The sequence below is a fragment of the Oncorhynchus masou genome, chromosome 13 (assembly GCF_036934945.1).
Source record: "Oncorhynchus masou masou isolate Uvic2021 chromosome 13, UVic_Omas_1.1, whole genome shotgun sequence".
Classification (NCBI taxonomy): Eukaryota; Metazoa; Chordata; class Actinopteri; order Salmoniformes; family Salmonidae; genus Oncorhynchus; species Oncorhynchus masou.
The window spans coordinates 2,716,454-2,729,720 of NC_088224.1; the positions used below are offsets into that span (position 1 = coordinate 2,716,454).

Consider the following 13,267-nt stretch of genomic DNA (forward strand, 5'->3'; position numbering starts at 1 on the left):
CTGTCTGATCCCTGTCTGACCCCCTTCTGACCCCCTTCTGATCCCTGTCTGATCCCTGTCTGACCCCTGTCTGATCCCTGTCTGACCCCCTTCTGACCCCCTTCTGATCCCTGTCTGATCCCTGTCTGACCCCTGTCTGATCCCTGTCTGACCCCTTCTGACCCCCTTCTGATCCCTGTCTGATCCCTGTCTGATCCCTGTCTGATCCCTGTCTGACCCCTGTCTGATCCCTGTCTGACCCCCTTCTGACCCCCTTCTGATCCCTGTCTGATCCCTGTCTGACCCCTGTCTGATCCCTGTCTGATCCCTGTCTGACCCCCTTCTGACCCCCTTCTGATCCCTGTCTGATCCCTGTCTGACCCCCTTCTGACCCCCTTCTGATCCCTGTCTGATCCCTGTCTGATCCCTGTCTGATCCCCTTCTGACCCCCTTCTGATCCCTGTCTGATCCCTGTCTGATCCCTGTCTGATCCCTGTCTGATCCCCTTCTGACCCCCTTCTGATCCCTGTCTGATCCCTGTCTGATCCCTGTCTGATCCCTGTCTGATCCCCTTCTGACCCCCTTCTGATCCCTGTCTGATCCCTGTCTGATCCCTGTCTGACCCCTGTCTGATCCCTGTCTGACCCCCTTCTGACCCCCTTCTGATCCCTGTCTGATCCCTGTCTGACCCCTGTCTGATCCCTGTCTGATCCCCTTCTGACCCCCTTCTGATCCCTGTCTGATCCCTGTCTGACCCCTGTCTGATCCCTGTCTGATCCCTGTCTGACCCCTGTCTGATCCCTGTCTGACCCCCTTCTGACCCCCTTCTGATCCCTGTCTGATCCCTGTCTGACCCCTGTCTGATCCCTGTCTGACCCCCTTCTGACCCCCTTCTGATCCCTGTCTGATCCCTGTCTGATCCCTGTCTGATCCCTGTCTGATCCCCTTCTGACCCCCTTCTGATCCCTGTCGGATCCCTGTCTGAGTCGGGTGGTTAGGAACCCTCCTCTTTAACTGATTTATCTGTATTCCCTCCCTGACTATATGAAGGGATGACATCCTGTTTTTGACAGCTGAGTCGCACATCGGCAAGCAGGGGATTGTACCTGTGATGCACACCATAATATAATAATATAATAATACCACACCATAATTCCATCTCCATGCCAAACATTTTACACACTTGACACTTGTTGACAATTTATTTTGGGAAAACAAAAAACACATTTTAAAGGAGGATGGGATCCACCCAAATAATTTGGGTTCCTGGATCCTTTCACAGCATTATAAGGCAAATATACATTATACCTGTAAGTAACACTATGTAAGTAGCCTAATGTATGTATGCTGGATATCACAATGTAAGTAACCTAATGTATGTCCCTCTAAATGCCCTGAATGTCTCAGCTGATCCTACAGCTGTTGTCTGCAGTAATCGTGTGTCTATGAACCAGAGTGATACAGTCAGCACTGAGGTGATGTGCACTAGGAAGTCCACTGTGAGCAGCTCACCGCTCAGCGCACTAACATCAATAACATGAGCATGTATACTTCTGCTAAGCTTCCAAGTAAAGCAATGAAACCAAGTAAGCAAAAAAGTGCTCAAAATAAATGAAAACAAACATCCCAGAAAAGTCATGTTAGATAAAAAAAATGCTTTACAGCCATATGATTGTCACAAAAAAACACACAGCCATTTTTCCAGCCAAAGATAGGAGTCCCAAAAAGCACAAATATTAATGACTAACCTTTGATGATCTTCATCAGAATGCACTCCCAGGAATCCCAGTTCCACACTAAATGTTTGAATTGTTTTGATAAAGTGAATCTTTATGTCCTCATACCTCCTTTTTGAGGAACTCACGCTAACTCTCACGCGCGTGAACGCTGAGCTGTAGTCAATAAATTCTCACATAGGTATTCCTTTTTAAGGTGTTCTGCTTAGAACATGTTGGTTTTACAAACTCGGACAGGGAGAGGTTGAAAATGTCAGTGGAGACACTTGCTAGCGCATGCTTGTAGTACACGTCCTGGTAATCCATCTGCGACCTTGTGAATGTTAAAGGTCTTACTAAAGGTCTTACTCACAACGGCTGCGGAGAGCGTCATCACACAGTCCTCCGGTACAGCTGGTGCTCTCATGCATATTTCATATTTCAGTGTTGTTTGCCTCGAAGCATAGAAGATGTTTAGCTTGTTTGTGATGCCCTGCCACATCTGACAAATACGTCTTCAGAGCCGGTGTCTCGATCTTAGTCCTGGATAGCGGGATTTCTTTTTAGCTTCCGGGTTAGAAATGAATAACTTGCTCGTAACTGATGACATTCATATTCTGACTATCAGATGACATGTTGTTACTATGAAACTCACTTAGATACCTTAGATAGTACCTTTGATGATAGTGGTAGCAATGGTTATAACATCTACAGAAATACATCAAATCCAGAGGTGTTGCTGTTTATATTCAGAACCACAGGATCTCATGTTAAATGCTGTTGTAGTAATATGGCTACAGGTTCATCTGCCTCACCTAAAGCCCATTCTGGTGTGAAGCTGCTGTAGACAGTCAGTATCTGGATAATGTTAAATACTGTTGTAGTAATATGGCTACAGGTACATCTGCCTCACCTAAAGCCCATTCTGGTGGGAAGCTGCTATAGACAGTCAGTATCTGGATAATGTTAAATACTGTTGAAGTAATATGGCTACAGGTTCATCTGCCTCACCTAAAGCCCATTCTGGTGGGAAGCTGCTATAGACCACCAAGTGCTAACAGTCAGTATCTGGATAACTTTTGAAATGCGTGATAATGTATGGATATCAACAGAGAGGTATATCTTCTGGGTGATTTAAAAATTGACTGGCTTTCATCAAGCTGCACACTCAGGAAAAATAATCAAACTGTAACCAGTGCCGCCAGTCAACCTACTAGGGTACATACACACAGCACAGGAATGAAATCATCAACACTGTCACGTGTTCTCCTCCCTCTCCGACCTCAACAGGCTGCTCGTTATGGCGCACACCTGCACATTATGACACTCACCTGGACTCCATCACCTCCTTGATTACCTGCCTTATATGGGGTGGCAGGTAGCCTTAGAGCATTGTGACCGATCGAATCCCCGAGCTGACGAGGTAGAAATCTATAGTTGAACAAGGCAGTTAACCCACTGTTCCTAGGCCGTCATTGAAAGTCAGAATTTGTTCTCAACTGACTTGCCTAGTTAAGGCCAAAAGATATGGTAATGTCATTTTTTTTGCCCATTTTCAAGAGTGCATGGGAGGAGAGATGGAGTCTAAATGGGGTTGAGGTGGAGCTTAAATGGGGTTGAGGTGGAGCCTAAATGGGGTTGAGGTGGAGCCTAAATGGGGTTGAGGTGGAGTCTAAATGGGGTTGAGGTGGAGTCTACATGGGGTTGAGGTGGAGTCTAAATGGGGTTGAGGTGGAGTCTGAATGGGGTTGAGGTGGAGCTTAAATGGGGTTGAGGTGGAGTCTGAATGGGGTTGAGGTGGAGCCTAAATGGGGTTGAGGTGGAGTCTAAATGGGGTTGAGGTGGAGTCTAAATGGGGTTGAGGTGGAGTCTAAATGGGGTTGAGGTGGAGTCTAAATGGGGTTGAGGTGGAGCTTAAATGGGGTTGAGGTGGAGCCTAAATGGGGTTGAGGTGGAGTCTAAATGGGGTTGAGGTGGAGCTTAAATGGGGTTGAGGTGGAGCCTAAATGGGGTTGAGGTGGAGTCTAAATGGGGTTGAGGTGGAGTCTAAATGGGGTTGAGGTGGAGCTTAAATGGGGTTGAGGTGGAGCCTAAATGGGGTTGAGGTGGAGTCTAAATGGGGTGGAGGTGGAGTCTAAATGGGGTGGAGGTGGAGTCTAAATGGGGTTGAGGTGGAGTCTAAATGGGGTTGAGGTGGAGCCTAAATGGGGTTGAGGTGGAGTCTAAATGGGGTTGAGGTGGAGCTTAAATGGGGTTGAGGTGGAGCCTAAATGGGGTTGAGGTGGAGTCTCCATAGAGAGAGATCCCAATAACTTCCGTGGGTCAACAGCAACCTTGGGAAACTCCTATGAATTATTATTAACCTCTCACAGCTACCCCCCTACTTTTTTTTCAATTTCCGCATGAAGACCCCAAATCTAACTGCCTGTAGCTCAGGCTCAGAAGGATATGCTTGATTTCATTTGAAAGAAAACACTCTGAAGTTTGTGTGAATGTGAATTGAATGTAGGAGAATATAACACAATAGATCTGGTTTTGATAATACAATGAAAAAAACATACAACAATAAAAATGAAAAAAGTATCATCATCTTTAAAATGAACAATAGTCTGGAGTCTACATGGGGTTGAGGTGGAGTCTAAATGGGGTTGAGGTGGAGTCTAAATGGGGTGGAGGTGGAGTCTAAATGGGGTGGAGGTGGAGTCTAAATGGGGTGGAGGTGGAGTCTAAATGGGGTGGAGGTGGAGTCTAAATGTTAAGATGAGGGGAACAGGGAGAAAAGTGTGAAAAAAACATTTAAATGGTCTGTCTCTCTCTAAATCATCACCTGTGGTCTGTCTCTCTCTAAATCATCACCTGTGGTCTGTCTCGCTCTAAATCATCACCTGTGGTCTGTCTCTCTCAATCATCACCTGTGGTCTGTCTCTCTCTAAATCATCACCTGTGGTCTGTCTCGCTCTAAATCATCACCTGTGTTCTGTCTATCTCTCTCTATCTCTCTCTCTCTGTCTCTCTAAATCATCACCTGTGGTCTGTCTATCTCTCTCTCTATCTCTTTCTCTGTCTCTCTAAATCATCACCTGTGGTCTGTCTCTCTCTAAATCATCACCTGTGCTCTGTCTCTCTTTAAATCATCACCTGTGGTATCTCTCTCTAAATCATCACCTGCGGTCTGTCTATCTCTCTCTCTCTCTCTCTCTCTCTCTCTCTCTCTCTCTCTGAATTGAATGTAGGAGAATATAACACAATAGATCTGGTTTTGATAATACAATGAAAAAAACATACAACAATAAAAATGAAAAAAGTATCATCATCTTTAAAATGAACAAGACAAAACAAACATTCAGATAGGATGATGGGGACCATTTCAGTGAAAAACATAAGAGGGCAACAGTACTTGTGCAAAGTTTCAGAATGATAACTTCCAAAATGAGTGTGCTACATGACATTCATCATGAAGTCACTCGGGTGTCCCACACAAGTAGCCCAAATGTACCCAACTGGCCAAATTGTTGAAATTATACATTTTGAATGGAATAACTATTTACAAAATGCCAACATGGTATTCTAACACACCTCCCCCAAAAAATGGAGAAAAAACATGAAAAATATATATATATACATTTGCAAAATAACACTTTTCAATATTTGGAAGACCGTCAGTCCGCTTTCACAATATTGTGCTGCTGATGCCAGGTGCCATAGCAGTCTCTTTCTGCTGTAAAGTAGAGGGTCACCAAGCATGTGGTGCAGGTGATGAGGGACTTCATTTTGCAAAGAACACAGCGACACCTCCATGCTGTGCCCTTTTGGCCCAGATGAACACCTTGGCACTGGGGGCTCCCATTCGGAATCAGTGTCACTGTGAAAGAAAATGTTCAGTTAGAATAGTTTCACATATGAGCCCTGTATCAACAATAAACATATATATATAGATAGAGTACAGGGAACATAAGGTTGGATATATTATTATAGACCTGCTAGATCTACTGTCTCATTTATATTATGACATTTCAGCTAGATCTACTGTCTTTATTATATTACAACAAACCAGCTGTATCTACTGTCTCCATTTCACTTTGGCCATTGTTGTGGGCCTGCCCTCCACTCAACTGCCTCAGCTATTTCGTGTGGGGGTGGGTTGGGGTGGCAGACACACTCATCTCACATTTCATTACATTACATTTTTATAAATCGCTACTAACATTTAAAATATTATATATTATTAATTTCAAACAAGGGCATTAGCTTGAGAAGAACTTACCAGTCCAAAACGATGTCCTCTCCGTTCAAAAAAATATTCTTCCACAATCGCTAAATTAATCCTCCTACAACAATCTCTGTCTCACTTTCCCAATCAATTTCTTCTAAAATTGTGTGTACATCTGTATATCTAAACTTAGATTTAGATTTTCTTGAATTAGTCGCCATACTGATTGATATATAAACAGCTGAAGACGCGCTTTACCAAAACAACGCTGTGCGTAACATGCGTTGCTCCTCCGCTATGAAACTTGAATGGCAAATGACCCTCTTTACACCTGGAGTTTACTACATGGGTTGGTCTTCCAACACATAAACATTGCATATTGCCGCTTACCTCAGCTCATTGGCTTTCTACCCAGCTAGATTTCAAGACGATCAGTGGTCATTGGGTTAAAATACAGTCAATCAACGAAACAGCGGTCATATCGTTGGTGCACAATGATGTCATTACTTGTTGTTTTCAAATCGGTTTCTTTCAGTCAATACGTCCCGCGAAATGACCCATCAGGTTTGGTTGTGTTACAAACAAACCAGTTGATTGCAATGAAACCAAACATGACTGGACAAGTCAAGTATTTACATCGAATGTGTCGTCGAAAATGGAATGAGACGGAATTCACGACACAAGCGGTTCACAAAATGTTTCGTGTTAGGCTATAAAAATGGATTTCATCAAACAAAAGACCATTCATTGTGTAACAATGAGCATTGGGATTTCAAACAGAGGAAGATCATCAAAGGTAATCTATTTATTTTATTTTATTGCAGTTTGTGATTTTGTTACACCTGTGCTGGTTGAAATAGTTGTTTTTATGGGGCTCTATCCTCAGATAATCGCATCGTATTCTTTCACAGTAAATCCTTTTTTAAATCTGACAACGCAATTGGATTAGCAAGATTCTAGGCTTTAGAAACATGTGAGACACTTGTATTTTCATGAATGTTTAATATGACTATTTACAGTGGGGCAAAAAAGTATTTAGTCAGCCACCAATTGTGCAAGTTCTACCACTTAAAAAGATGAGAGGCCTGTAATTTTCATCATAGTTACACTTCAACTATGACAGACAAAATGAGGGGAAAAAATCCAGGAAATCCAGTTGTGTGATGTGTGACCAGTTGTGTGACCAGGTGTGTGATGTGTGACCAGTTGTGTGACCAGGTGTGTGATGTGTGACCAGTTGTGTGATGTGTGACCAGGTGTGTGATGTGTGACCAGTTGTGTGACCAGGTGTGTGATGTGTGACCAGTTGTGTGATGTGTGACCAGGTGTGTGATGTGTGACCAGTTGTGTGACCAGGTGTGTGATGTGTGACCAGTTGTGTGATGTGTGACCAGGTGTGTGATGTGTGTGATGTGTGACCAGTTGTGTGACCAGGTGTGTGATGTGTGACCAGTTGTGTGATGTGTAACCAGGTGTGTTATGTGTGACCAGTTGTGTGACCAGGTGTGTGATGTGTGATGTGTGACCAGGTGTGTGATGTGTGACCAGTTGTGTGATGTGTGACCAGTTGTGTGACAAGTTGTGTGATGCGTGACCAATTGTGTGATGTGTGACCAGGTGTGTGATGTGTGACCAGATGTGTGACCAGTTGTGTGATGTGTGACCAGGTGTGTGATGTGTGACCAGTTGTGTGACCAGGTGTGTGATGTGTGACCAGCTGTGTGATGTGTGACCAGTTGTGTGATGTGTGACCAGGTGTGTGATGTGTGACCAGTTGTTTGATGTGTGACAAGTTGTGTGACCAGTTGTGTGATGTGTGACCAGTTGTGTGATGTGTGACCAGTTGCCGCAAGAAAAGGGCAACCAGTGAAGAACAAACACCATTGTAAATACAACCTATACTTATGTTTATTTATTTTCCCTTTTGTACATTAACTATTTACACATCGTTAAAACTTTGTGGAAAGCTTCTAGTTCCCTCCTCTTCCATCTGGTTTTATCTATACCTCATTCTCAGAGAGAGAGAGAGAGAGAGTACAACCCATATCTATGCTTATTTATTTTATATTGTGTCCTTTACCATTTGTACATTGTAAAAACACTGTATATATATATATAATATGACATTTGTAATGTCTTTATTGTTTTGAAACTTCTGTATGTGTAATATCTACTGTTAATTTTTATTGTTTATTTCACTTTTTATATTATCTACCTTGCTTGCTTTGGCAATGTTAACACATGTTACCCATGCCAATAAAGCCCCTTGAATTGAATTGAATTGAGAGACTGACTAATTCACTTAACTGATTATAGTAAGCCATGGTACTGGGTATTAGCCATGTTTTTGTGGGTGGGTGGTAGTCTGGTGACAATGGTAGGGCTTCCCTTACCAGTGGGTTCCATTCATTAAAGGGATTACCAGAAACATGTTCCCCTGCCTTCATGTCTCTTCATGGCACAGTCTGCTTATATTTCATCTGCCACCAACTTACCACCTGCAGTTGCATTGTGATTAAAATGTCCATCAAATGTCGACAGTGCTCAGAACCAACTTCGAGTTAAATGGGGTTGAGGTGGAGTCTGAATGGGGTTGAGGTGGAGTTTAAATGGGGTTGAGGTGGAGTCTGAATTGGGTTGAGGTGGAGTCTGAATGGGGTGGAGGTGGAGTCTGAATTGGGTTGAGGTGGAGTCTGAATGGGGTGGAGGTGGAGTCTAAATGGGGTGGAGGTGGAGTCTAAATGGGGTTGAGGTGGAGACTAAATTGGGTGGAGGTGGAGTCTAAATGGGGTGGAGGTGGAGTCTAAATGGGGTTGAGGTGGAGTCTAAATGGGGTTGAGGTGGTCTAAATGGGGTTGAGGTGGAGTCTAAATGGGGTTGGGTTGGAGTTTAAATGGGGTTGAGGTGGAGTCTAAATGGGGTTGAGGTGGAGTCTAAATGGGGTGGAGGTGGAGTCTAAATGGGGTGGAGGTGGAGTCTAAATGGGGTGGAGGTGGAGTCTAAATGGGGTGGAGGTGGAGTCTAAATGGGGTGGAGGTGGAGTCTAAATGGGGTGGAAGTGGAGTCTAAATGGGGTGGAGGTGGAGTCTAAATGGCGTGGAGGTGGAGACTAAATGGGGTGGAGGTGGAGACTAAATGGGGTGGAGGTGGAGTCTAAATGGGGTGGAGGTGGAGTCTAAATGGGGTTGAGGTGGAGTCTAAATGGGGTTGAGGTGGTCTAAATGGGGTTGGGGTGGAGTTTAAATGGGGTTGAGGTGGAGTCTAAATGGGGTGGAGGTGGAGTCTAAATTGGGTGGAGGTGGAGTCTAAATGGGGTGGAGGTGGAGTCTAAATGGGGTGGAGGTGGAGTCTAAATGGGGTGGAGGTGGACTCTAAATGGGGTGGAGGTGGAGTCTAAATGGGGTTGAGGTGGAGTCTGAATGGGGTTGAGGTGGAGTCTAAATGGGGTTGAGGTGGAGTCTAAATGGGGTTCAGGTGGAGTCTAAATGGGGTTGAGGTGGAGTCTAAATGGGGTTGAGGTGGAGTCTAAATGGGGTTCAGGTGGAGTCTAAATGGGGTTGAGGTGGAGTCTAAATGGGGTTGAGGTGGAGTCTAAATGTTAAGATGAGGGGAACAGGGAGAAAAGTGTGAAAAAAAAACATTTAAATGGTCTGTCTCTCTCTAAATCATCACCTGTGGTCTGTCTCGCTCTAAATCATCACCTGTGGTCTCTCTCTCTCTAAATCATCACCTGTGGTCTGTCTCTCTCTAAATCATCACCTGTGGTCTGTCTCTCTCAATCATCACATGTGGTCTGTCTCTCTCTAAATCATCACCTTTGGTCTGTCTCTCTTTAAATCATCACCCGTGGTCTAACTCTCTTTAAATCATCACCTGCGGTCTGTCTATCTCTCTCTCTCTCTCTCTCTCTCTCTCTCTCTCTCTCTTTAAATCATCACCTGTGGTCTCTCTCTCTTTATATCATCACCCGTGGTCTAACTCTCTTTAAATCATCACCTGTGGTCTGTCTCTCTTTAAATCATCATCTGTGGTCTGTCTCTCTTTAAATCATCACCTGCGGTCTGTCTATCTCTCTCTCTCTCTCTCTCTCTCTCTCTCTCTCTTTAAATCATCACCTGTGGTCTCTCTCTCTTTAAATCATCACCCGTGGTCTAACTCTCTTTAAATCATCACCTGTGGTCTGTCTCTCTTTAAATCATCATCTGTGGTCTGTCTCTCTTTAAATCATCACCTGTGGTCTGTCTCTCTCTCTCTCTCTCTCTCTCTCTCTCTCTCTCTCTCTCTCTCTCTCTCTCTCTCTCTCTCTCTCTTTAAATCATCACCTGTGGTCTCTCTCTCTTTAATTCATCACCTGTGGTCTCTCTCTCTAAATCATCACCTGTGGTCTGTCTCTCTAAATCATCACCTGTGGTCTCTCTCTCTCTAATTGTTTATTTTATTTTTAATTTCACCTTTATTTTAACCATATATGCAAGTTGAGAACAAGTTCTAATTTACAATTGCGACCTGGCCAAGAATAAAGCAAAGCAGTTTGACACATACAACAACAGAGTTACACATGGAGTAAAACAAACATACAGTCAATAATACAGTATAAACAAGTCTATATACGATGTGAGCAAATGAGGTGAGATAAGGGAGGTAAAGGCAAAAAAAGGCCATGGTGGCAAAGTAAATACAATATAGCAAATAAAACACCGGAATGGTAGATTTGCAGTGGAAGAATGTGCAAAGTGGAGATATACATAATGGGGTGCAAAGGAGCAAAATAAATAAATTAATTAAATACAGTAGGGAAAGAGGTAGTTGTTTGGGTTAAATTATAGGTGGGCTATGTACAGGTGCAGTAATCTGTGAGCTGCTCTGACAGTTGGTGCTTAAAGCTAGTGAGGGAGACAAGTGTTTCCAGTTTCAGAGATTTTTGCAGTTCGTTCCACTCATTGGCAGCAGAGAACTGGAAGGAGAGGCGGCCAGAGGAAGAATTGGTTTTGGGGGTGATTAGAGAGATATACCTGCTGGAGCGTGTGTTGCCATTGTGACAAGTGAACTGAGATACGGCAGAGCTTTACCTAGCATGGACTTGTAGATGACCTGGAGCCAGTGGGTCTGGCGGCGAATATGTAGCGAGGGCCAGCCGACTAGAGCATACAGGTTGCAGTGGTGGGTAGTATATGGGGCTTTGGTGACAAAACGGATGGCACTGTGATAGACTGCATCCAATTTGTTGAGTAGGGTATTGGAGGCTATTTTGTAATTGACATCGCCAAAGTCGAGGATCGGTAGGATAGTCAGTTTTACAAGGGTATGTTTGGCAGCATGAGTAAAGGATGCTTTGTTGCAAAATAGGAAGCCAATTCTAGATTTAACTTTGGATTGGAGATGTTTGATGTGAGTCTGGAAGGAGAGTTTACAGTCTAGCCAGACACCTAGGTACTTATAGATGTCCACATATTCTAGGTCGGAACCATCCAGGGTGGTGATGCTAGTCGGTCGTGTGGGTGCAGGCAGCGAATGGTTGAAAAGCATTCATTTGGTTTTACTAGCGTTTAAGAGCAGTTGGAGGCCACGGAAGGAGTGTTGTATGGCATTGAGGCTCGTTTGGAGGTTAGATAGCATAGTGTCCAAGGAAGGGCCAGAAGTATACAGAATGGTGTCGTCTGCGTAGAGGTGGATCAGGGAATCGCCTGCAGCAAGAGCAACATCATTGATATATACAGACAAAAGAGTCGGCCCGAGAATTGAACCCTGTGGCACCCCCATAGAGACTGCCAGAGGACCAGACAGCATGCCCTCCGATTTGACACACTGAACTCTGTCTGCAAAGTAGTTGGTGAACCAGGCAAGGCAGTCATTAGAAAAACCGAGGCTACTGAGTCTGCCAATAAGAATATGCTGATTGACAGAGTCAAAAGCCTTGGCCAGGTTGATGATGGCGGTTATGATATCGTTTAGTACCTTGAGCGAGGCTGAGGTGCACCCGTGACCGGCATACCGCAACGGTCAAAAAATATTACTAGAAAATATTCATATTCATGAAATCACAAGTGAAATATAGTGAAACACAGCTTAGCTTAGCCTTTTGTTAATCACCCTGTCATCTTAGATTTTGAAATTATGCTTTACAGCCAAAGCAAGACAAGTGTTTGTGTAAGTTTATCGATAGCCTAGCATTGCATTATGTCCAGCTAGCAGCAGGAAGCTTGGTCACGAAAATCAGAAAATCAATCAAATTAACCGTTTACCTTTGATGATCTTCGAATGTTTTCAATGACGAGACTCCCAGTTAGACAGCAAATGTTCCTTTAGTTCCATAAAGATAATTTTTATACCCAAAATAATCAATTTGTTTGTTGAGTTGTGTTGAGGAATCCACCGGTCACGACAACGCCGAAAAAAAATCAAAAATGATGTCCATAATATCGACAGAATCATGGCAAACGTTTTTTTTATAATCAATCCTCAAGGTGTTTTTCAAGTATCTATTCGACAATATATCAACCGGGACAATTGACTTTTCAGTAGGAGCGAGAGGAAAAATGACTACCTCTGTCTTTTACGCAAGAATCACTCTGAGAGCCCTCAGCTGGCCACTGACGCAATGTAGTCATTTACGCCCATTCTACTTCTTTATTTTTCAAAATTGAAAATAGTGCCCCCTAGTTTCAAGAGGTTAAGGGCAGTCAGGTCTGGAGAGAACGGCTATATCTGTTCCTGGTTCTAAATATCTTGAATGGGGCATTCTTATTTAAGATGGTGAGGAAGGCATTTAAAAAAATAATCAGGCATCCTCTACTGACGGGATGAGGTCAATATCCTTCCAGGATACCCCGGCCAGGTCGATTAGAAAGGTCTGCTCGCTGAAGTGTTTCAACTCTGCAGGCTACCTTTGCAGTAGATTGCAACGCCGTCCCCTTTGGCCGTTCTATCTTTTCTGAAAATGTTGTCGTTTGGGATGAAGATTTCAGATTGTTTAGTGGTCTTCCTAAGCCGGGATTCAGACACGGCAAGGACATCGGGGTTGGCAGAGTGTGCTTAAAGCAGTGAATAAAACAAACTTAGGGAGGAGGCTTCTAATGTTAACATGCATGAAACCAAGGCTATTACGGTTACAGAAGTCATCAAAAGAGAGCGCCTGGGGAATAGGAGTGGAGCTAGGGGCTACAGGGCATGGATTAACTACATCACCAGAGAAATAGAGGTGGAGTAGGATAAGGGTATGGCTAAAAGCTATGAGAATTGGTTGTCTGGAACATCCGGAATAGAGAGTAAAAGCAGGTTTCTGGGGGCGATAAAATAGCTTCAAGGTATAATGTACAGACAAAGGTATGGTAGGATGTGAATACAGTGGAGGTAAACCTAGGTA

At 43.8% G+C, this 13,267-nt stretch overlaps 1 protein-coding gene across 1 annotated transcript in view; it reads left to right on the forward strand.

Annotated features, from left to right (window-relative positions):
* The window catches only part of LOC135551653 (CUB and sushi domain-containing protein 2-like), a 947,993-nt gene that overhangs the window by 629,191 nt on the left and 305,535 nt on the right, over nucleotides 1–13,267 (forward strand).